The sequence below is a fragment of the Aegilops tauschii genome, chromosome 5, assembly GCF_002575655.3.
Source record: "Aegilops tauschii subsp. strangulata cultivar AL8/78 chromosome 5, Aet v6.0, whole genome shotgun sequence".
In the NCBI taxonomy this organism is placed as follows: Eukaryota; Viridiplantae; Streptophyta; class Magnoliopsida; order Poales; family Poaceae; genus Aegilops; species Aegilops tauschii.
The window spans coordinates 124,288,910-124,314,107 of NC_053039.3; positions in this window are offsets into that span (position 1 = coordinate 124,288,910).

Below are 25,198 nucleotides of genomic sequence, written 5' to 3' on the forward strand. Positions count from 1 at the left end.
CGCTTCTCCATCTTTGTCTGCACATAATCTCGTCCAATCTTCCATCCCCGCTAAGGCGCCTCCCCCCTCGTCCGAAACCCAAGCACTAACAATGGCAGAACCGAGCAGCATCCGCCGAAAGAGTGGCTGGAATTTGCTCCCCACAGAGGTAATCAAGCTCATTGTTTCGCGTGTGGACAATCTCAGTACCATGCCGCTCACCGCGTGCTCATCGGGGCTGTACCGTTTACTCAAAGCCCTCAGGCCGGAGCTTTTTAAGCCAGCTCCTTGCTTGCTGATGCCGCCTGATCTTCAGAAACGGCGTGTCACACAACATAACGATCGTAGGGTGGCGAGAATCAACCCCCTTGACTGCGATCCGATCCCCGGCAGCCTCAACTACATTAACGGTATGTACTGGGTCGGAATGAACACGTCTTGGATGGTGCTCGTCGACGGTCGCGACAGCTGGATGCTCGTGGAGGTCTACACCCGGTGATTGATCCCCATTCCTTCAATTAACACTGCACTGCTTTGGCACCGCGGCCCAGAATACTCGGAATCTTACAGTAGCCAACATGATACCAAGTTTGATTTGCTCATGGTTGTAATCTGCCAAGTGCCCACAAGATCTGCGAATTATAAAGACTTCAGGCTAATTGCGTTCTTCAACCGCGGTCTCGCCTATGTGACAGGTCACTGCAGTAAGTGGATAAATCTGCACGTCCATCGCAGGATCATACATCCTCCATGGTTCTCTGATGCCATTGAACACAAGGGCTTCATTTACGCTGTCGACTCCTTCTATGGATGGACGTATTGCTGGCCTACTCCAGTCATCGCTACAAACGGCTGTTACAGCAGTATGTTACTTTCCTATGATATCATGATGGCTTGCTTATATTACTGTCAACATTTGCTGAAAAAATATTCATGCTCATAACATGCTGTTCTTAAGATTGACTAAATCAAGAGCCCTGTTTTATTTGACTCCAACTTGATATGATGTTGTAGGCCGCCTGGTGTCCCTACCCTTCCTAATCCCAGAACCTTTCAAAGAAAAGCGGCATGGCAATTGCAGGTGGTTCCTGGCTCGATCAGACGATGGCGAAAGATTGATGATCGTTCGCACGTACCGGACGTGTTGTTTCGCGGAATACAATCACAGTCACTGCAAGGTCTTTGAGCAGGATCCCAGCTTCTCTGGGCCTTCAGGAATTTTTGACTGGAGGCTGGTAAGTAGCCTTGGTACACACTCTCTGTTTGTAGGACTGAATTATCCGATTAACCAGGAGATAACCGACGGCAAGGATCATGATGGCAGCGCGGTTTCGTTCACCAGGCAAAACTGTGTGTACACAGCGTACCATGCGTCTCTGCATGCACCATACCTTGATATGTGCCGCCACGCTCTGCAGCCCAAAGTAGGAGAGAGGGTCGCAAGTATCAGACTTCGACCTGCTGGCTGGAGTTTCCCCCGTCAGGCACCCATCTGGTTCAAGCCGTCAGCCAATCTCCACAGCTTAATAAATAGTAACATCTAACTGAGCCAGTTAGTTAGATGCGTACACTTGGTGTAGTAGGATCTTTTTTGGTAGCCCTTTTGTAATGATGGCTGATGTTTGGTTTGGAAGAGAGAGCTGCGTCTTCACTCTTCTGGCCTGCTTACTGCTTCTGTTGCACCCCCAGCCCTGGTTGCTGCTGCTGCTATTTTCAATGTACAATCAGTAGTATATTTCGTCTGTTGGTTGAATAAATGTGTTGTTAGAACGACAAACGCAATGTTTTTGAAGTCGTTGCACGGTTCGATCCTTTAGTGCCCCGTACCGTACGTAGCGCATACTATTTTTCGTACGGAACACATTTTCCACTTGTTGATAACATGCAGCCCACTGATGAAGGCCCAATAGAGAAGCCCATAATTAACAGGAAGGGAGGCTCTCACATGAATCCGGCCCAGGTACATGCTCATGGTCCCCTAAACGTAAATAAGTAAATAAATAAATAAACCTAATGCTCATGCACAAGTTCTTTGGGTAAATAGGTAGCCCAGTATTTCTTTTTGAAGAATAGCCAAGCTAGGCCTATTTGTTTTCTCCGAATTACTGGGCTGCAAATCTTTCAAGACGAGGAGGGATGCATTCCGGCCTGGCTTAAGAGTATGGTCAATATCTGTTAAAAGTAATATCAAAAGGGGTTGAAAATTCCAAAAAAATTTATAGCAAATGGGATATAAGTTTCTTTTTTTGTTTTTGTTCTTCACTGATATCTTATACGTATTTCATTGGATTTGACATGACATAGTACTAATTTATTTTTAAATTTGTTTTAGTATGGCTATTAATTTTTGGATTAAGAATATTTCGTTCCCGAGCAAAAATTTGTGAATTTTCAAAATTTCCCACATATTTAGTTAATTTTTTACCCTGGTACTGACCAGAAAATGGCCAGCAATTCTAAAAATGGAAAACGGGCTGCAATAAATTCCATATGAATTAGAAAATGAGTAAAAATTATAAAAATAATAGCAAATGGGTTGTACACGCCACAAATTTTGAGGCTGACTTGTTTACGCAAGGCTTTGTCAGTGAACACACGATTCTAGCAGCAGTGACTGTTGGATGTCCATCCTACGGCCGACGTGCTTCTTCAATCTCTGATCTTCCTGCTCTAGCCGCCTAAACTAGCACCGGCGGGACTGCCTGCTCCCTCCTCTTGTGGCCCGCTGTGATGCCACGCAGGCTTCCCTGGCCCACCCTACTCCCTCCGCTGGCCTGGCCGCACGCAATCAACTGCCTCCTTATTACGAGAAAAAAAATGATTCCTCCCACTGACATCTGGGGCGCACCGGTTGGGAGGCTGACCTGTGAGCCTACTAAGTTGACGCGTACGCAGGGCTTGTCAACTTAGTCAACAAACGATTCTAGCAGCAGTAACCGTTTGATTTGAATCGAACGGTCCTGCTGCTTCTTCAATCGCTGCTCTTCTTGCACCAGCCGCCCAAACCAGCGCCGGGGAGACCGCCTGCTCCTGCCTCCAGTGGCCGGCTGTGCTGCCGTTGAGGCCTCATCGCCCCCTACTACTCCCACCGCTAGCCAGGTCCTGCGGCGACGGTAGCCTCACACCGCAGCCGAACCAGTGAACCCTCGTACTCCTCTCCGCGTGGGCATCCACTTCCGCGTCTTCCCCGGCTCCGTGTCGTCCCCTTCCTAGGCCTCACCGTCGTCCACCGCCTTGGTGCTCTCGGCGCGGCATGGTCAACGTGGTCAAGGAACGGCTTCCATCGGACGTGGAATGTACGTGGAGAGGCTGACAGCTGGGTCCACGGCCACAACAAGGAAGTGCCTCCTTATTACGTGCAAAATAATTATTCCTCCACCTGACAGTTGGGACCCACCGGACGGGCCACCGTATTTCGCGAAAAAACGTTTGCACCTGACTGCTGGGACCCACCAGCTACGTCTTCGCACGCAAGGAAGTGCGTCCGGGCAAAAAAAACGATTCGCCCCCCTGACTGCTGGGACCCACCAGCTACATCTTCGCAGGCAAGGAAGTGCCTAACAGTCGGGACCCACCTGGTCGAAGCGTATGTAGCGTTGTCATTCTGGTCGTGAATGTGTACGTACATATATACTGGTGGATGTAGAGGTGCGCACGTGTCGTAGTAGAGGCGCGTACGTGTCATGGTAGAGGCGCGCACGTAGCATGTACACGTACGTACAGCGGCCAGGGTGCAAGAAAGAAAATACGGCCACGTATGTGTACATACGGGCGGGGTCTCGAACGCCTACTCGCGCATACGTACGGCCAGGGCTCGTGTACATGGCTCGGTCGGAACGGAGAAACAACGTCGTCGTCGTGTTCATGGGGAGGCAACGGAATGCGTCTTGTTCATGGGGAGGCAACGGAATGCGTCGTGTTCATCGGGAGGCAACAGAACGCGTGGGAGCCAACCGGCTGGGTCGGAACGGAATGCGTGGTCGTGTTATTCGGGAGGGCTTGGACGGAACAGGTGATGGAAACGAGGCCTGGGGTACCGCACAACGGAGGAAACGGACCTCCTACGTTCGGAACGGGGTCCTGTTGATCGGGAGGGGTGTGGCGTACCGCAAAACGGAGGAAACGGACCTCCTGTGGTCGAAACGGGGGTCCTGTTGATCGGGAGGGGTGTGGCGTACCACAAAACGGATGAAACGGACCTCCTACGGTCGAAACGGGGGTCATGTTGATCGGGAGGGGTGTGGCATACCGCAAAACGGACGAAACGGACCTCCTACGGTCGAAACGGGGTTCCTGTTCATCGGGAGGGGTGTGGCGTACCGCAAAACGGGACTCCACGGGATACTGTTCATCTCCACCGTCGACCTCCTCCAGCCTCCACGGGCTACGTCGACCTCCTCCAGCCTCCACGGGCTCCTATTCATCCAGCCTCTACCGCGCGCTACTCCACCGGCTACTGTTCAACCACCCCTCCACCGTCTACTGTTCATCCAGCCCTCCACACCACGGGGTCCTGTTCAACCACCCCTCCACGGGCACCCCTCCACCGTCTACTGTTCATCCAGCCCTCCACCACACCACAGGGTCCTGTTCATCCAGAGGCAACGCCACCGTCACTCTTCATCCAAACCCCCCCGCAACGCTCACTGTTCATCCCAGAGGCAGCATCGATCGGCTTCAGTTAGCAGCAGTAGCGAAGGAATCGCTCGATCGGGTTCAGTTAACAGCCATCGATCGATCGCTCGGGTTCAGTAACTCGTAGCCTACAGTGCAATCGCTCGGGTTCAGTTAGAGCCCAACGCCTCGCTCGGGTTCAGTTAGAGCCAATGCCTCGCACACATGTGCGTACGTGTCCCAGAGAAACGCGCATCGCTCGGCCCCCGACCTCCCACCGTAACCGGGAACTCCCCGAAATTTTCCTCGCCCTCGCTTCTACCACGGTTTTTTCCGTCATGGACGGCCCAAAGAATGTCATGCAGCTACGTCTCCGGCCCGCCCAGGATGAAAAGCCCATTTTCTCTCATGATTTTTTATAATAGAAGTAGGAGCCCACCACATCTATGATGATACCGGGTTTTGTCACAATTATCATCATAGAAGTGTCATATGTATGACAGAAAAAAATTTCGTTCGGCTCAAAATGTCACGGATGTGTCTTTTTTTTGTAGTGGGTGTCATGGCAGTAGATCGGTTTTTTCGGAACGCCGTTGGTCCACCAGAATGGGAGTGCGAGGCCATGGGTTCCGTGGTGTGGGTACAGTGTACTAACCTCTGCAGAGTGTGTGTGTTTAATCTATCGATAGCCGCGTCCTCGGTCATGGGCATAAGTTCGTACTAAGTCACACCGTTCGATCAACACTCACATGACGGAATGACTTATAGGTGATTTATATGTTGATATTGTGAGCTGTAACAGTTTGGCAGGATGCAGATGATGATGCTGGGATGATCTCGAGGATGATCATTCAATTTGTGATGTGATCATGAGGTGACCGAGATGGTATATTACTTGGCCGGATAGCCAAGCGTGAGATGGTTCATTGAGATTAAGACGTTGGTTTATCAAGATCTTAGTAGTTTCATATCATGTTTAGTAGTTGCTTTATCATGGTAGCTGTTAATTAATTAATCTGCTAATGCTATGTTGTTGTTTTTCCTTGATGCTTTTGGTTGTTGTGAGCTTGCAAGTATATTCAATGTACTGACCTGGCGTGTCATGCCAGATTGCAGGTGATGCCATGATTGCTTGATTGCTTGTCGAGGTCTCCGCGCGTGTGAGCTAGGATAAGCGTTCCAGCCAGAGTCCCTGCGGAGTGGAGTTCACCACCTTCGTCGTTGTTCCGCTGCTAGAAGTATTCCGCTGCTACGAGTTGTTCTGCTGCTAGCATAGAGCAAGTGTAGTATCACAGGCGTACTGTCGCCGTGCTGATGTGCTTCTTTGTAACATTAGACCCCTATATTATTATTCTTGTAATAAGAGCTGATTTGTTCTATGTCAAGCAGTGCCGTATTCTAGAGACTTCTCCTCGATCTCTGGGCTGGAATACGGGGCGTTCCGGTTTCTCTGAGCTGGGGTGCCACAAAAGTAAAGATTGCAAAATAAACGGCGATAGAAATAGCAAGTTGATGATAAACTAATATGATGTAAAATAGACCCGGGGGCCATAGGTTTCACTAGTGGCTTCTCTCAAGATAGCATATATTACGGTGGGTGAACAAATTACTGTCGAGCAATTGATAGAAAAGCGCATAGTTATGAGAATATCTAGGGATGATCATGAACATAGGCATCACGTCCGTGTCAAGTAGACCAAAACAATTATGCATCTGCTACTATTACTCCACACATCGACCGCTATCCAGCATGCATCTAGAGTATTAAGTTCATAAGAACAGAGTAACGCATTAGGCAAGATGACATGATGTAGAGGGATAAACTCAAGCAATATGATATAAACCCCATCTTTTTATCCTCGATGGCAACAATACAATACGTGTTCATTCCCTTTCTGTCACTGGGATCGAGCACCACAAGATTGAACCCAAAGCTAAGCACTTCTCCCATTGCAAGAAAGATCAATCTAGTAGGCCAAACTAAACCGATAATTCGAAGAGACTTGCAAAGTTATTAAATCATGCATATAAGAATTCAGAGAAGAATCAAATATTTTCATAGATAATCTTGATCATAAACCCACAATTCATCGGATCTTGGCAAACACACCGCAAAAATAATTACATCAGATAGATCTCCAAGAAGACCGAGGAGAACTTTGTATTGAGATACAAAGAGAGAGAAGAAGCCATCTAGCTAATAACTATGGACCCGAAGGTCTGTGGTAAACTACTCACACATCATCGGAGAAGCTATGGTGTTGATGTAGAAGCCCTTCGTGATCGAATCCCCCTCCGACAGATCGCCGGAAATGACCCCAAGATGGGATCTCACGGCTACAGAAGGTTGCGGCGGTGGAAAAGTGGTTTCATGGCTCCCCTAGATGTTTTCAGGGTATAAGAGTATATATAGGCGAAAGAGGTAGGTCGGTGGAGCTACGAGGGGCCCACGAGGGTGGGGGCGCGCCTACCCCCTGGGCGCGCCCTCCTGCCTCGTAGCCGCCTCGTTGCTTCCTTGACTTCCACTCCAAGTCTCCTGGGTTGCGTTTGTTCCAAGAAAGATCCTCGTGAAGGTTTCGTTCCGTTTGGATTCCGTTTGATATTCCTTTTCTGCGAAACACTAAAATAGGCAAAAATAACAGCAATTTGCACTGGGCCTTCAGTTAATAGGTTAGTCCCAAAAATAATATAAAAGAGCATATTAAAGCCCATTAAACATCCAAAACAGATAATATAATAGCATCGAACAATCAAAAATTATAGATACGTTGGAGACGTATCAAGCATCCCCAAGCTTAATTCCTGCTCGTCCTCGAGTAGGTAAATGATAAAAACAGAATTTTTGATGTGGAATGCTACCTAACATAATTTTCAATGTAATTTTCTTTATTGTGGCATGAATGTTCAGATCCGGAAGGTTCAAGACAAATGTTGAATATTGACATAAAAATAATAATACTTCAAGCATACTAACTAAGCAATTATGTCTTCTCAAAATAACATGGCCAAAGAAAGCTCATCCCTACAAAATCATATAGTTTGGCTATGCTTCATTTTCGTCACACAAAATGCTCTCATCATGCACAACCCCAATGACAAGCCAAGCAATTGTTTCATACTTTAGTATTTTCAAACTTTTTCAACTTTCACGCAATACATGAGCGTGAGCCATGGACATAGGACTATGGGTGGAATAGAATATGATGATGGAGGTTGTGTGGAGAAGACACAAAGGGAGAAAGTCTCACATCGACGCGGCTAATCAACGGGATATGGAGATGCCCATCAATTGATGTCAATGCAAGGAGTAGGGATTGCCATGCAACAGATGCACTAGAGCTATAAATGTATGAAAGCTCAACAAAAGAAACTAAGTGGGTGTGCATCCAACTTGCTTGCTCACGAAGACCTAGGGCATTTGAGGAAGCCCATTGTTGGAATATACAAGCCAAGTTCTATAATGAAAAATTCCCACTAGTATATGAAAGTGACAATATAAGAGACACTCTATCATGAAGATCATGGTGCTACTTTGAAGCACAAGTGTGGAAAAAAGGATAGTAGCATTGTCCCTTCTATCTTTTTCTCTCATTTTTTTGGGTCTTTTTTTTGGCCTTTCTCTTTTTTTGGCCTTTTTTTATTTGGCCTTTCTCTTTTTTTTTTCTCACACAGGACAATGCTCTAATAATGATGATCATCACACTTCTATTTATTTACAACTCAAGGATTACAACTCGATACTAGAACAAAATATGACTCTATATGAGTGCCTCCGGTGGTGTGCCGGGATAGGCAATGAATCAAGAGTGGAATGTATGAAAAATTATGCATGGTGGCCTCACCACAAATACGATGTCAACTACATGATCATGCAAGGCAATATGACAATGATGAAGCGTGTCATAATAAACGGAACGGTGGAATGCTGCATGGCAATATATCTCGGAATGGATATGGTAATGCCATAATAGGTAGGCGTGAGGGACTCGCACTTCATCGGAGAGGCTATGGTGTTGATGTAGAATCCCTCCATGGTCGATGCCCCCTCCGGCGGAGCTCCGGAACAGGCCCCAAAATGGGATCTCGTGGGTACAGAAGGTTGCGGCGGTGGAATTAGGTTTTTGGTCCCTATCTGATCATTTGGGGGTACGCAGGTATATATAGGAGGAAGGAGTACGTCGGTGGAGCAACAGGGGGCCCACGAGGGTGGAGGGCGCGCCTGGGGGTGTAGGCGCGCCCCCTACCTCGTGGCTTCCTTGTTGGTTGCTTGACGTAGGGTCCAAGTCTCCTGGATCATGTTCGTTCCAAAAATCACGTTCCCGAAGGTTTCATTCTGTTTGGACTCCGTTTGATATTCTTTTTCTGCGAAACTCTGAAATAGGCAAAAAAACAGCAATTCTGGGCTGGGCCTCCGGTTAATAGGTTAGTCCCAAAAATAATATAAAAGTGAATAATAAAGGCCAATAATGTCCAAAACAGAAGATAATATAGCATGGAGCAATCAAAAATGATAGATACGTTGGAGACGTATCAAGCATCCCCAAGCTTAATTCCTGCTCGTCCTCGAGTAGGTAAATGATAAAAACAGAATTTTTGATGTGGAATGCTACTTGGCATAATTTCAATGTAATTCTTCTTAATTGTGGTATGAATATTCAGTTCCGAAAGATTCAAGATAAAAGTTTAATATTGACATAAAAATAATAATACTTCAAGCATACTAACTAAGCAATCATGTCTTCTCAAAATAACATGGCCAAAGAAAGTTATCCCTACAAAATCATATAGTCTGGCTATGCTCTATCTTCACCCCACAAAGTATTTAAATCATGCACAACCCCGATGACAAGCCAAGCAATTGTTTCATACTTTTGGTGTTCTCAAACTTTTTCAATCTTCCCGCAATACATGAGCGTGACCCATGGACATAGCACTATATGTGGAATAGAATGGTGGTTGTGGAGAAGACAAAAAGGAGAAGATAGTCTCACATCAACTAAGCGTGTCAACGGGCTATGGAGATTCCCATCAATAGATATCAATGTGAGTGAGTAGGGATTGCCATGCAACGGATGCACTAGAGCTATAAGTATATGAAAGCTCAACAAAAGAAACTAAGTGGGTGTGCATCCAACTCGCTTGCTCACGAAGACATAGGGCATTTTGAGGAAGCCCATCATTGGAATATACAAGCCAAGTTCTATAATGAAAAATTCCCACTAGTATATGAAAGTGATAAAATGAGAGACTCTCTATCATGAAGATCATGGTGCTACTTTGAAGCACAAGTGTGGTAAAAGGATAGTAACATTGTCCCTTTTCTCTTTTTCTCTCATAATTTTTTTATTTGGGCCTTTTATTTTATTTTTATGGCCTCTTTTTTTCGTCCGGAGTCTCATCCCGACTTGTGGGGGAATCATAGTCTCCATCATCCTTTCCTCACTTGGGACAATGCTCTAAAAATGATGATCATCACACTTTTATTTACTTACAACTCAACAATTACAACTCAATACTTAGAACAAAATATGAATCTATGTGAATGCCTCCGGCGGTGTACCGGGATCTGCAATGAATCAAGAGTGACATGTATGAAAGAATTATGAATGGTGGCTTTGCCACAAATACAATGTCAACTACATGATCATGCGAAGCAATATGACAATGATGGAGTGTGTCATAGTAAACGGAACGGTGGTAAGTTGCATGGCAATATATCTCAGAATGGCTATGGAAATGCCATGATAGGTAGGTATGGTGGCTGTTTTGAGGAAGGTTTATGGTGGGTGTATGATACCGGCGAAAAGTGTGCGGTATTAGAGAGGCTAGCAATGGTGGAAGGAAGAAAGTGCGTATAATCCATGGACTCAACATTAGTCATAAAGAACTCATATACTTATTGCAAAAATCTACAAGTTATCAAAGTAAAGTATTACGCGCATGCTCCTAGGGGGATAGATTGGTAGGAAAAGACCATCGCTCGTCCCCAACCGCCACTCATAAGGAAGACAATCAATAAATAAATTATGCTCCGACTTCATCACATAACGGTTCACCATACGTGCATGCTACGGGAATCACAATATTTAACACAAGTATCTCTCAAATTCACAACTACTCAACTAGCATGACTCTAGTATCACCATCTTTATATCTCAAAACAATTATCAAGCATCAAACTTTTCTTAGTATTCAACACACTCATAAGAAAGTTTTTACTAATCTTGAATACCTAGCATATTAGGATTATTTAAGAAAATTACCATGCTATTTAAAACTCTCAAAATAATCTAAGTGAAGCATGAGAGATCAATAGTTTCTATAAAACAAATCCACCACCGTGCTCTAAAAGATATAAGTGAAGTACTAGAGCAAAACTATATAACTCATAAGATATAAGTGAAGCACATAGAGTATTCTAATAATTTGCGAATCATGTGTGTACCTCTTAAAAGGTGTGTACAGCAAAGATGATTGTGGTAAACTAAAAATCAAAGACTCAAATCATACAAGACGCTCCAAGCAAAACACATATCATGTGGTGAATAAAAATATAGCTCCAAGTAAAGTTACCGATGGTAGTAGACGAAAGAGGGGATGCCTTCCGGGGCATCCCCAAGCTTTGCCTTTTTGGTGTCCTTACATTATCTTGGGGGTGCCATGGGAATACCCAAGCTTAGGCTCTTTCCACTCCTTGTTCCATAATCCATCAAATCTTTCACCCAAAACTTGAAAACTTCACAACACAAAACTTAACAGAAAATCTCGTGAGCTCCGTTAGCGAAAGAAAACAAAAGACCACTTCAAGGTACTTTAATGAACTCATTCATTATTTATATTGGTGTTAAACCTACTGTATTCCAACTTCTCTATGGTTTATAAACTATTTTACTAGCCATAGATTCATCAAAATAAGCAAACAATACACGAAAAACAGAATCTGTCAAAAAACAGAACAGTCTGTAGTAATCTTTAACTAACGCAAACTTCTGGAACTTCAAAAAATCAGCCAAAATAGGACTACCTAGAAAATTTGTTTATTGATCAGCAGCAATTGGAATCAATATTTTATCACGTTCTGGTGATTTTTAACAATTATTTTCGTGAACAGAAAGTTTCTGGAAATTTCTGCAAGATCAAATAACTATCATCCAAGAAGATCCTATAGGTTTAACTTGGCACAAACACTAATTAAAACATAAAAACACATCTAACCAGAGGCTAGATCAAGTATTTATTCCTAAACAGAAGCAAAAAGCAAAAAAGTAAAAATAAAATTGGGTTGCCTCCCAACAAGCGCTATCGTTTAACGCCCCTAGCTAGGCATAAAAGCAAGGATAGATCTAGGTATTGCCGTCTTTGGTGGGCAATCCATAAGTGGCTCTCATGATAGATTCATATGGTAATTTTATTTTCTTCCTAGGGAAGTGTTCCATGCCTTTCTTTAATGGAAATTGGAATCTAATATTCCCTTCCTTCATATCAATAATTGCACCAATTGTTCTAAGGAAAGGTCTACCAAGAATAATAGGACATGAAGGATTGCAATCTATATCAAGAACGATAAAATCTACTGGCACATAGCTATTTGCAACAATAAGAACATCATTAATTCTTCCCTTAGGTTTCTTAATAGTGGAATCCGCAAGGTGCAAGTTTAGAGAGCAATCATCAAAATCGCGGAAACCTAGCAAATCACACAAAGTTTTTGGAATCGTAGAAACACTAGCACCCAAATCACACAAATCATAGCATTCGTGATCTTTAATCTTAATTTTAATAGTAGGTTCCCACTCATCATAGAGTTTTCTAGGGATAGAAACTTCCAACTCAAGCTTTTCTTCATAAGATTGCATCAAAGCATCAACGATATGTTTGGTAAAAGCTTTATTTTGACTATAAGCATGAAGAGAATTTAGCATGGATTGCAACAAGGAAATACAATCTATCAAAGAGAAATTATCATAATTAAATTCCTTGAAATCCAAAATAGTGGGTTTATTAACATCTAATGTTTTGATTTCTTCAATCCCACTTTTATCAATTTTAGCATCCAGATCTAAAAACTCCGAATTTTTGGAACGTCTTCTAGGTAAAGGTGGATCATATTCAGTCCCATCATTATCAAGATTCATATTGCAAAACAAAGATTTAATAGGGGACACATCAATAACTTTTAGATCTTCATCTTTATTTTCATAGAAATTTGAAGAACACGCTTTCATAAAACAATCTTTCTTAGCACGCATCCTAGCAGTTCTTTCTTTGCACTCATCAATGGAAATTCTCATGGATTTGAGAGACTCATTGATATCTTGCTTAGGAGGAATAGATCTAAGTTTTAAAGAATCAACATCAAGAGAAATTCTATCAACGTTCCTAGCCAATTCATCAACTTTAAGCAATTTCTCTTCAAGCAAAGCATTGAAATTCTTTTGCGAATTCATGAACTCTTTAACACTAGTCTCAAATTCAAAGGGCATCTTATTAAAATTTCCATAAGAATTGTTGTAGGAATTACCATAATTATTAGAGGAATTGCTAAGGTAAGGCCTAGGATTAAAGTTTCCTCTATACGCGTTGTTACCAAAATTATTCCTACCAACAAAATTCACATCCATAGATTCATTATTATTCTCAATCAAAGTAGACAAAGGCATATCATTAGGATCAGAAGAAACACTCTTACTAGCAAATAATTTCATAAGTTCATCCATCTTTCCACTCAAAACATTAATTTCTTCTATCGCATGCACTTTTTTATTAGTAGATCTTTCAGTGTGCCATTGAGAATAATTAACCATAATATTATCTAGGAGTTTAGTAGCTTCTCCTAAAGTGATTTCCATAAAAGTGCCTCCCGCGGCCGAATCTAAAAGATTTCTAGAAGCAAAATTCAATCCGGCATAAAATTTTTGTATAATCATCCACAAATTCAAACCATGAGTAGGGCAATTACGTATCATTAATTTCATCCTCTCCCAAGCTTGTGCAACATGTTCATGATCAAGTTGCTTAAAACTCATAATGTCGTTTCTAAGAGAGATGATCTTAGCGGGAGGAAAATACTTAGAGATAAAAGCATCTTTGCACTTATTCCAAGAATCAATACTATTTTTCGGCAAAGACGAAAACCAAGCTTTAGCACGATCTCTAAGTGAAAAAGGAAATAGCTTCAATTTAACAATATCATTGTCCACATCTTTCTTCTTTTGCATATCACACAAATCAACGAACCTATTTAGATGAGTAGCGGCATCTTCACTAGGAAGGCCAGCGAATTGATCTTTCATGACAAGATTCAACAAAGCAGCATTGATTTCACAAGATTCAGTATCGGTAAGAGGAGCAATCAGAGTGCTCAGGAAATCATTATTGTTGGTATTGGTAAAGTCACATAATTTGGTATTATCTTGAGCCATCGTGACAAACAAGCAATCCAACTCACGAGCAAACAAAAAGCAAGCGAAAAAGAGGCGAATGAAAAAGAGAGGGCGAATAAAACGGCAAGGGTGAAGTGGTGGAGAGGAAAACGAGAGGCAAATGGCAAATAATGTAATGCGGGAGATAAGGGTTTGTGATGGGTACTTGGTATGTTGACTTTTGCGTAGACCTCCCCGGCAACGGCGCCAGAAATCCTTCTTGCTACCTCTTGAGCACTGCGTTGGTTTTCCCTTTAAGAGGAAAGGGTGATGCAGCAAAGTAGCGTAAGCATTTCCCTCAGTTTTTGAGAACCAAGGTATCAATCCAGTAGGAGGCTACGCGCGAGTCCCTCGCACCTACATAAAACAAATAAATCCTCGCAACCAACGCGATAAGGGGTTGTCAATCCCTACACAGTCACTTACGAGAGTGAGATCTGATAGATATGATAGGGATAATATTTTTGGTGTTTTTATGATAAAGATGCAAAGTAAAGTAAAAGCAAAATAAAAAGCAACGGAAATAACTAAGTGTTGGAACATTAATATGATGAAGATAGACCCAGGGGCCATAGGTTTCACTAGTGGCTTCTCTCAAGAGCATAAGTATTTTACGGTGGGTGAACAAATTACTATTGAGCAAATGACAAAATTGAGCATAGTTATGAGAATATCTAGGTATGATCATGTATATAGGCAACACGTCCGAGACAAGTGGACCGAGTCCTGCCTGCATCTACTACTATTCCTCCACACAGCGACCGCTATCCAGCATGCATCTAGAGTATTAAGTTCATAAGAACAGAGTAACGCCTTAAGCAAGATTACATGATGTAGAGGGATAAATTCATGCAATATGATAAAAACCCCATCTTGTTATCCTCGATGGCAACAATACAATACGTGCCTTGCTGCCCCTACTGTCACTGGGAAAGGACACCGCAAGATTGAACCCAAAGCTAAGCACTTCTCCCATTGCAAGAAAGATCAATCTAGTAGGCCAAACCAAACTGATAATTCGAAGAGACTTGCAAAGATAACCGATCATACATAAAAGAATTCAGAAGATTCAAATATTGTTCATAGATAAACTTGATCATAAACCCACAATTCATCGGTCTCAACAAACACACCGCAAAAGAAGATTACATCAAATAGATCTCCACAAGAGAGGGGAGAACATTGTATTGAGATCCAAAAAGAGAGAAGAAGCCATCTAGCTAATAATTATGGACCCGAAGGTCTAAGGTAAACTACTCGCAGTTCATCGGAGAGGCTATGGTGTTGATGTAGACGCCCTCCGTGATCGATGCCCCCTCCGGCGGAGCTCCGGAACAGGCCCCAAGATGGGATCTCGTGGGTACAGAAGGTTGCGGCGGTGGAATTAGGTTTTTGGCTCCGTATTTGATCGTTTGGGGGTACGCAGGTATATATAGGAGGAAGGAGTACGTCGGTGGAGCAACAGGGGGCCCACGAGGGTGGAGGGCGCGCCTGGGGGGTAGGCGCCCCCCCTACGTCGTGGCTTCCCTGTTGGTTGCTTGACGTAGGGTCCAAGTCTCCTGGATCATGTTCGTTCCAAAAATCACGTTCCCGAAGGTTTCATACCGTTTGGACTCCGTTTGATATTCTTTTTCTGCGAAACTCTGAAATAGGCAAAAAACAGCAATTCTGGGCTGGGCCTCCGTTTAATAGGTCCCAAAAATAATATAAAAGTGAATAATAAAGCCCAATAATATCCAAAACAGAAGATAATACAGCATGGAGCAATAAAAAATTATAGATATGTTGGAGACGTATCAGTATGCAATCCATAAGTGGCTCTCATAATAGATTCATAAGGTAATTTAATTTTCTTCCTAGGAAAGTGTTCCATGCATTTCCTTAACGGAAATTGGAATCTAATATTTCCTTCTATCATATCAATAATTGCACCAATTGTTCTAAGGAAAGGTCTACCAAGAATAATAGGACATGTAGGATTGCAATCTATATCAAGAACAATGAAATCTACGGACACATAATTCCTATTTGCAACAATAAGAACATCATTAATCCTTCCCATAGGTTTCTTACTGGTGGAATCCGCAAGATGCAAATTTAAAAAACAATCATCAAATTCACGGAAACCTAGCACATCACACAAAGTTTTTGGAATCGTGGAAACACTAGCACCCAAATCACATAAAGCATAGCATTCATGATCTTTAATCTTAATTTTAATAGTAAGTTCCCACTCATCATAAAGTTTTCTAGGGATAGAAACTTCTAATTCAAGTTTTTCTTCATAAGATTTCATTAAAGCATCAACGATATGTTTGGTAAAAGCTTTATTTTGATCATAAGCACGAGTTGAATTTAACATGGATTGCAACAAGGAAATACAATCTATCAAAGATCAATTATCATAAATAAATTCCTTGAAATCCAAAATAGTGGGTTCATTGCTATGTAAAGTTTTGACCTCTTCAATCCCACTTTTACCAATCTTTGCATCAAGATCTAAAAACTCCGAATCATTGGGACGCCTTTTAACTAAAGTTGACTCATCTCCAGTCCCATCTTTATCAAGATTCATATTGGAAAACAAAGAGTTAATAGGAGACACATCAATCACTTTTAGATCTTCATCATTATTGTTATGAAAACTAGAAGAACACGCTTTTACAAAGCAATCTTTTTTAGCACGCATCCTAGCGGTTCTCTCTTTGCACTCAACAATGGAATTTCTCATAGATTTGAGAGACTCATTGTGTAGCGACCCGACCTCAAACGGTCAAGTCTCTGTGCTTCCATGTCATCCCTGGATCGGTAATGCTGACACACATAGTACTCAAAGGATTTATAACAGAGTAGCAATCACACACTTATTACACCGAATGTCTCAAAAGAGAACTTATCACAATAAATATGGCTTAAGGCCATCTAAATAAGATAACAGCGGAAGACTTGGAAGATAAGTGAGTCCATCAACTCCAATGGCATAGCTGAGATGCACAACAACGACCTAGCGCACCTTTACTCGTCATCTGAAAAGTCTGCAACATGATACGTTGCAGCCCGAAAATGGGTCAGCACATGGAATATGCTGGCAATATAACACAGTAGACCAAGAACAGAAATAATGCTATCACTATATGCATATTTGTCTGGTGGAAAGGCTCTATGGTTATATTGTTTTGCGAAAAGCCAATTTTTTCCTACAACAAAGGAATATATTTTATTTAACTATCATGGTGGTTGAACAACATTGAGAAGGTACCTCCAACTCAATCCCAATTAAAAGTAATTATCAACCTAACAAATTAAATTAGAGTGTTGAGATACATATGATAATCCAAGTACTGATACTCAAGATGTCCATAACAGGGGACACGGCTAACCATGATTAGATTGTACACTCTGCTGAGGTTTGCACACTTCTCCCCACAAGACTCGATCTCCTCCGTTGGATTTCTCGCACTTCATGGTGTTTGAGAAACGGATGACCGAGACACAGTCTTTCCGTAGCATTAACTCTAACCCCAGGTAGACAGTACCAACCTACATCCCTCTACATCTACTAGCCTACCACTAGAAGAGGTCATGCAACTTACTCAACTATGCTAGAGCCCATAATAGCTTGTGGATGCACACGGAAGTTTCTAGCATGAAATATCTCAGATCCCTTTGAGCCTGGGTGGCGGACCGTAGGATTATCACACGGGTACTCCGGGATATCCTAGGACAACACTGGATTCTCAAGGTGCCCAAAACAAGCAATCCACCCAGATGTGTATATAAGTTGCCACCTTAAGTTGAACCATTAAATAATCATCTCACATCTGTCATGGATTCACTCACCCAAACCACGTCTACGAGCATAGCATAGCAGTATAAGCATAACGTAGAAGTAACTCCCAAGGTTTGGTAATAAATAGGGCAATAGGTTCTACCTCATCATCTACTTCCCAATACCCACAAGTTAATCACATCCTAATCATGCAGTGTTTGAGGATTGAGTCTAATGCATAAAAACTGGGTATGAAAAGAGTATGATCAATGTGTTACTTGCCTTGCTGACAATCCGCAAAACCTAGAGACTCGTAGTAGCACGCTTCGCACTGCGGGAATTCTATCACAAACAAACAATAGCATACATAAGCAATCAATCAAAGATGCACGAGTAAAACTCAAATAAGAAGATCGAATCTGAAACTCAACTGAAGAGATTCGATTTTCAAAAAGAATCAAATCAAACAGAGCAACGAAACTCAAACTACGAAAGAAACAAGATCCGTTTACTAATCTAGACTAAAGTCAAATTATACAGTACCAAAATCTTGTTCAAGTTGGTTAAACAGAAAGAGGGCTTTGAGACGAGGATCTAGGTGCTTGAATCGCTTGATTCCGATAAACGAGCGAAAAGATAAACTAAAACGAAAATCGGGTCAGAAATCACGATCGAAAATAATCGCGGAAAAACCCTGGAAAAAGGAAAAACTGACGAACAGGCTAACGAACGAACGTTCGCTGTCTGTGACTAACGGGTGAACGGCATTCGTTAAAACGAATGTACGGACAAACGTCCGCAAAATAACTAAACCGCAGAAAAAATCCGAACCGATCTATAAAAAAACGAATCAAGGTTTAAAAAAAACCGAACGGTTTTCCGACGAAAACAGGTGGCGTTTACCTCCGGCGAGGTCGACCGCAGCGGCGGGACGGCAGCGCGGGACGGCGAGGCGGCGCGGCGGGTCGGGCGGCGGCGCGGCGCGGTCGGGCGGCAGCTCGGGAGCGCGACTAGGGTTTGGGGCGCGGGGCTGGGCTAGGGCGGCTCGCGGGTCAGTGTCCCAGGTGGACACGGCCCGGTAAGGTCGGTTCGTTTTTTTTTAATATTCTGATGCGCAGAAAAACAAAGAAAAGAAATACTAAACGGACTCCAAAAATCCTGAAATAAATTTTCCCCGTCCTCTAAAAATCTACCAGACAAGGTGAACATTTACTTAGGACTCTAATGCAATTTTCAGAAACGCATATTTTTCTGACTCAAATAAAATAGCAATAAAATCCAAATAAAAATGTTTATTTGTTTTTAATATTTTTCCTCCAATAGTTCATTATTTTGGGGAAGTCATATTATCCCCTCTCATATTTTTCTATATGAAATATTTTCGAAGAGAAAAATAATTAAAACAAATGACCCTTGTTTCAATATTTGATAAAATTCAAATATGAAAACGGTGAAACCCCCAACTCTCTCCGTGGGTCCTTGAGTTGCTTAGAATTTCTAGGATCGCAAAGAAAATATGCAAATGAAATATGATATGCATGAATGAGCTATGTATAACATTCCAAATTGAAAATTTGGGATGTTACAAACCTATCCCCCTTAAGATGAATCTCGCCCTCGAGATTCGGGTTGGCTAGAAAATAGGTGTGGGTGGTCTTTGCAAAGATCATCCTCTCATTCCCAGGTGGCTTCATCCTCGGTATGGTGGCTCCACTGAACTTTGCAAAACTTGATAACTTTTTTGCGTGTAACTCGACTGGCAAATTCGAGAATCTTGACCGGTTTCTCCTCATAGGTCAGATCACTGTCCAACTGAATTGCTTCCAGGGGCACTATATCTCTTAGTGGTATATCGGCCATCTCGGCATGGCACTTCTTCAACTGGGATACGTGAAACACATCATGAACTCCTGACGGTCCTTCAGGTAACTCCAACTTGTAGGCTACCTCTCCCATGTGTTCCAAAACACGGTACGGTCCTACAAATCTCGGGGCTAACTTTCCCTTAACTCCAAAACGTTTAACGCCTCGCAGAGGTGACACTCGAAGAAATGCTCTTTCTCCGATCTCATAGACTACCTCCTTGCATTTCGAGTCTACATAACTCTTCTGTCTGGACTGAGCTACCTTCAATCGGTCTCGAATCAGTTTAACCTTCTCTTCAGAATCTTTGATCAAATCCGGTCCAAACAACTGACGGTATCCTACTTCATCCCACATCAACGGTGTTCGGCATCTTCTCCCATACAGGGCTTCGAAAGGTCCCATCTTCAAACTGGCCTGGTAGCTGTTGTTGTAAGAGAACATCGCGTAGGGCAAATTTTCATCCCAACTAGATCCATAATCTAGTGCACAAGCTCTCAACATGTCCTCCAGAATTTGATTGACACTCTCGGTCTGTCCATCTGTCTGCGGATGAAAAGTTGTACTAAACTCCAGCCTGGTACCCAAAGTCTGGTGCAGCTGATGCCAAAACTTTGAAGTGAACTGCGTCCCTCTATCTGATACGATGGTCCTCGGAACTCTGTGCAGACATACGATCCTGGTCATATATATCTTGCCCAACTTCGCACTTGTATAGGTGGTTTTCACTAGGATAAAGTGAGCCACTTTAGTCAAGCGATCAACTACTACCCAAATAGAATCATATCCCAATCGGGTCCTGGGCAATCCGGTGATGAAATCAACGCCAAGCTTATCCCACTTCCATTCGGGTATCGGCATAGGTTGCAGTAATCCTGCTGGCTTCTGATGTTCTGCCTTCACTCTCTGAGATACATCACATATGGCTACATACTCGGCAATATACTTCTTCATACCAGTCCACCAGAAATGCTCCTTCAAATCCAAATACATTTTGGTGTTTCCGGGGTGAATTGAGTATGGCGAGTCATGGGCCTCCTGAAGTATCGACATCCTGATCTCTGCGTTGTTGGGTACATAAATACGGTCCTCAAACCATAAGGTTTCGTGCTCATCCTCACGAAAACCTTTGGCCTTTCCTTTGCTCATTCTCTCTTTTATCTCTGCAATTTCTTTCTCATCCTTCTGAGCTTCTCGAATCTTTCCCAACAATGTAGATTTAACTTCCAATGCTGCAACAAAACCTCTAGGGACTATCTCCAGCCGTAGTTCCCTGAGATCCTCTGCTAACTCCTTTGGCAATCCTTCGCTTACGAGGGTATTGGCATAACTCTTCCGGCTCAGAGCGTCGGCTACGACATTGGCCTTTCCTGGATGATAGTGCAGCTTCATATCATAATCCTTTATGATCTCCAACCATGTCCTTTGCCTAAGGTTCAACTCCTTTTGGTTAAAAATGTACTTCAAACTCTTGTGATCCGTGTACGCATCACAACGGTTTCCAATAAGGTAATGTCTCCAAGTCTTGAGTGCATGCACTACGGCTGCTAACTCCAAATCATGAGTAGCATAATTCTACTCATGCGGTCGAAGCTGTCGAGATGCATACGAAACAGCTCTTCCGTCTTGCATAAGTACACCTCCAAGTCCTAAGTGTGAAGCATCGCAATACACTTGGAAGTCCTTGCATATATCCGGCAGAATTAGCACTGGGGTTGTAGTCAAATGTTTCTTCAACTCCTGAAAACTTGCCTCACATTCTTCCGTCCATTGGAATTAGGTATCCTTCTTCAATAACTCCTTCATGGGCTTCGCAATCTTGGAAAAATTCTTAATGAATCTCCGATAGTATCCCGCGAGTCCAAGAAAACTGCGGATCTCGCTAACTGAGGTGGGTGCCAACCAATCAGTGACTGCCTGAACCTTGGTGGGGTCTACTGCTATACCTTCTCCTGATATAACATGTCCAAGGAATCCAACTTCCTTCAACCAAAACCCACATTTGCTGAACTTGGCATACAACTGATGTTCCCTAAGCATCTCGAGAACTAGACGCAAATGCTCCTTGTGCTCCTCTTCATTCTTCGAGTATACCATTATATCATCAATGAACACCACTACAAACTTATCCAAGAATTCCATGAACACCTTATTCATCATACTCATGAAATAGGCAGGGGCGTTAGTCAGTCCAAATGACATGACCGTATACTCATATAACCCGTACCTTGTGGTGAATGCTGTTTTTGGTATATCCTTTTCTCGAATCTTCAGCTGGTGATATCCTAATCGCAGATCGACCTTCGAAAACACTTTAGCTCCTTGCAGCTGGTCAAACAAATCATTGATCATCGGCAATGGGTACTTGTTCTTGATCGTCACCTCATTTAGTGCGCGATAATCAACAACCATCCTTAAGGATCCATCCTTCTTCTCAACCAAGAGCACTGGGGCTCCCCACGGTGATGAACTTCGTCGGATGTAACCCTTCTCCAGTAACTCCTTAATCTGCTTCTTGATCTCCTCTAGATCATTTGCGGGCATCTAGTATTGTCTCTTCGATATCGGTCCGGTGCCTGGCAACAGTTCTATCAAAAACTCGATGTCTCGATCTGGCGGCATGCCTGGTAATTCCTCTGGAAATACATCTGGGTAATCCTTCACAACAGGCACTTCCTCCTGAACAACTCCTGAGAGGGAATTTACTTGGGTTCTATTTGGCGAATGCCTGGATACATACTTGATCCTTTTTCCCTCCGGGGTGGTGAGCAAAATTGACTTACTAGCACAGTCAATGCTTCCTCCATACTTCGACATCCAGTCCATGCCTAATATCACATCCAATCCTTGTGACTCCAAAATTATTAGGTCTGATGGGAAAACATAGCTACCAATGGTTAAGGGTAAATCCTCCCGAGTTCGGGGTTAAACGAGGCTTCTGCTGAGCTCATGAGTTGTACCTTCCTTTCCCATACTTCCTCTTGCGGCTCTCAATCTTTTGCTGCTTCCCTTCCATCATAAGAGCCTTGTCTACCAGCTTCTGGTAGTTGTTAAATGTTGCCACCATCAACTGCATGCTCATCTCATCATTCAGCCCTTCCATAAACTTCTCCTGCTTCGCGGCATCTGTGGCTACATCATCAGGGGCATAACAAGATAGCTTATTAAACTCCTCTACGTACTAAGCCACAGTACGATTTCCCTCGTGCAAGTTGCGAAAATCGCGCTTCTTCATGCTCATAGCTCCAGTTGAGACATGGGTTGTGCGGAAGTCTTGCTGAAACTGATCCCAAGTGATATTGGCTATAGGGAAAGTGGTTGTGTAATTTTCCCACCATGAAGCTGCTGCTCCATCCAACTGATGTGCGGCAAAACGCACCTTCTCAGCATCTGTGCATCCTGCGGTGGTTAACTCCCTTCCAATCTTGCGTAGCCAGTCATCCAAAACTATTGGCTCGGTGCTACTAGAAAACACTGGCGGCTGCAACCTCAGAAAACGGGCTAAGCTGTCAACTGGAGGTGGTGGTGGCGGTTTGTTGTTGTTGTTGTTGCCTTGGTTCTGGACTAATATCTGCATCAAGGCATTCTGCTACTGGATCAACTGAGTGATCCCCGGTGGGAAGACAAATCCGGTGTCATGTCTCGGAGGCATCTGATGGGTTTAGAGGGGAGAGATTAGAATAGAAATGAGGTCTAGAGAGAAAGCACTACCCATATGCCCATGAGACAAACACAATCATATCACTCAATCAAATCAAGCAAGGGCATACAATCAGTCTAGAACTATCGTTACAGTGCTCGGACTATACTATATACATGGGAAAAGACTACTAATCATATGGTGGTCATCTAGAAATTTTGATCGGTGGAAGACTCCATGATATCCGCTCTAGCTTCATCTTCAAAATCATCATCACTACCATCAAGGTCGAAGTCGGTGTCGTCGATGATGATGTAGTCTTCAGAACGAATTTCCTTGGGTTCGTCATCTTCTCCTCCTGGCGCGGGGTCTCCCATGAAAACTCCTATCTTCTTTATCAGGTCATCATTCTTCTCCATTAGTGTTGCGATTTCCTCCTCATATCCATCGCGTGTAGACTTGAGTTCCTCTTCTAGCTCGGTGATCCTTGTCATCGACTTCTTCAAATCTATCATGCTTGCGCACATCTGGTTCTCCTGGCGTCAAATGTGCTGGTTTAACTCCTGGATGAAAGCTGCAATGGACCTGTCCTTCCTGGTGTTGATCATCTCCCATTGCTCGTCTCGGCGCCCACATATCTGGTAGATAGTATCCTTGAGATCCTTGTGGTAAACTTCGCCGATGCGTCCCATGGCGATGTGGGCTGCCATACTCTTTCCTACAGTCCAGGTGGGTGCACCAAAGGAAAACTCTATGGGCTCCGTAACTGGCGTGAATGTCCTTCCTGGAACTTGAACTCTAATCATCCAGCGCTCCTCTTCTGTTAAAGTGGCGGTGTAGGTCCCGGTGAAGCTTGGTATTCCGATGTTCAGGTACCTAGTGACTTCCTTCAAGTGTCGTCCAAAGGGTGTGTCTTCATCCGGTTGTGCAAACTTGTTCCTCGAATCCGCCATCCTAAAGAGTAGAAAATGGAGAGGAGTCAGAAATGAGTAGAGAAGAGTGACCTATGGCTTATCTTAGTGGTCATGTCCTACACACAGCGTGTAGGACATGACCACTAAGATAAGCCATCCCGAACGGTCAAGTCTATGTGCTTCCGTGTCATCCCTGGATCGGTAATGCTGACACACACAGTACTCGAAGGATTTATAACAGAGTAGCAATCACACACTTATTACATCGAATGTCTCAAAAGAGAACTTATCATAATAAATATGGTGAAGGCCATCTAAATAAGATAACAGCGGAAGACTTGGAAGATAAGTGAGTCCATCAACTCCAACGGCATAGCTGAGATGCACAACAACGACCTATCGCACCTTTACTCATCATCTGAAAAGTCCGTAACATGATACGTTGCAGCCCGAAAACGGGTCAGCACATGGAATATGCCGGCAATATAACACAGTAGAACAAGAACAGAAATAATGCTATCACTATATGCATATTTGGCTGGTGGAAAGGCTCTATGGTTATATTGTTTTGTGAAAAGCCAATTTTTTCCTACAACAATGGAATATTTTTTATTTAACTATCATGGTGGTTGAACAACATTGAGAAGGTACCTCCAACTCAATCCCAATTAAAAGTAATTATCAACCCAACAAATTAAATTAGAGTGATGAGATACATATGATAATCCAAGTACTAGATACTCAAGATGTCCATAACCCGGGACATGGCTAACCAAGATTAGATTGTACACTCTACAGAGGTTTGCGCACTTTTCCCCACAAGACTCGATCTCCTCCGTTGGATTTCTCACACTTCATGGTGTTTGAGAAATGGATGACGGAGACACAGTCTTTTCGATGCATTAACTCTAACCCCGGGTAGACAGTACCAACCTACACCCCTCTACATCTGCTAGCCTACCACTGGAAAAGGTCATGCAACTTACTCAACTATGCT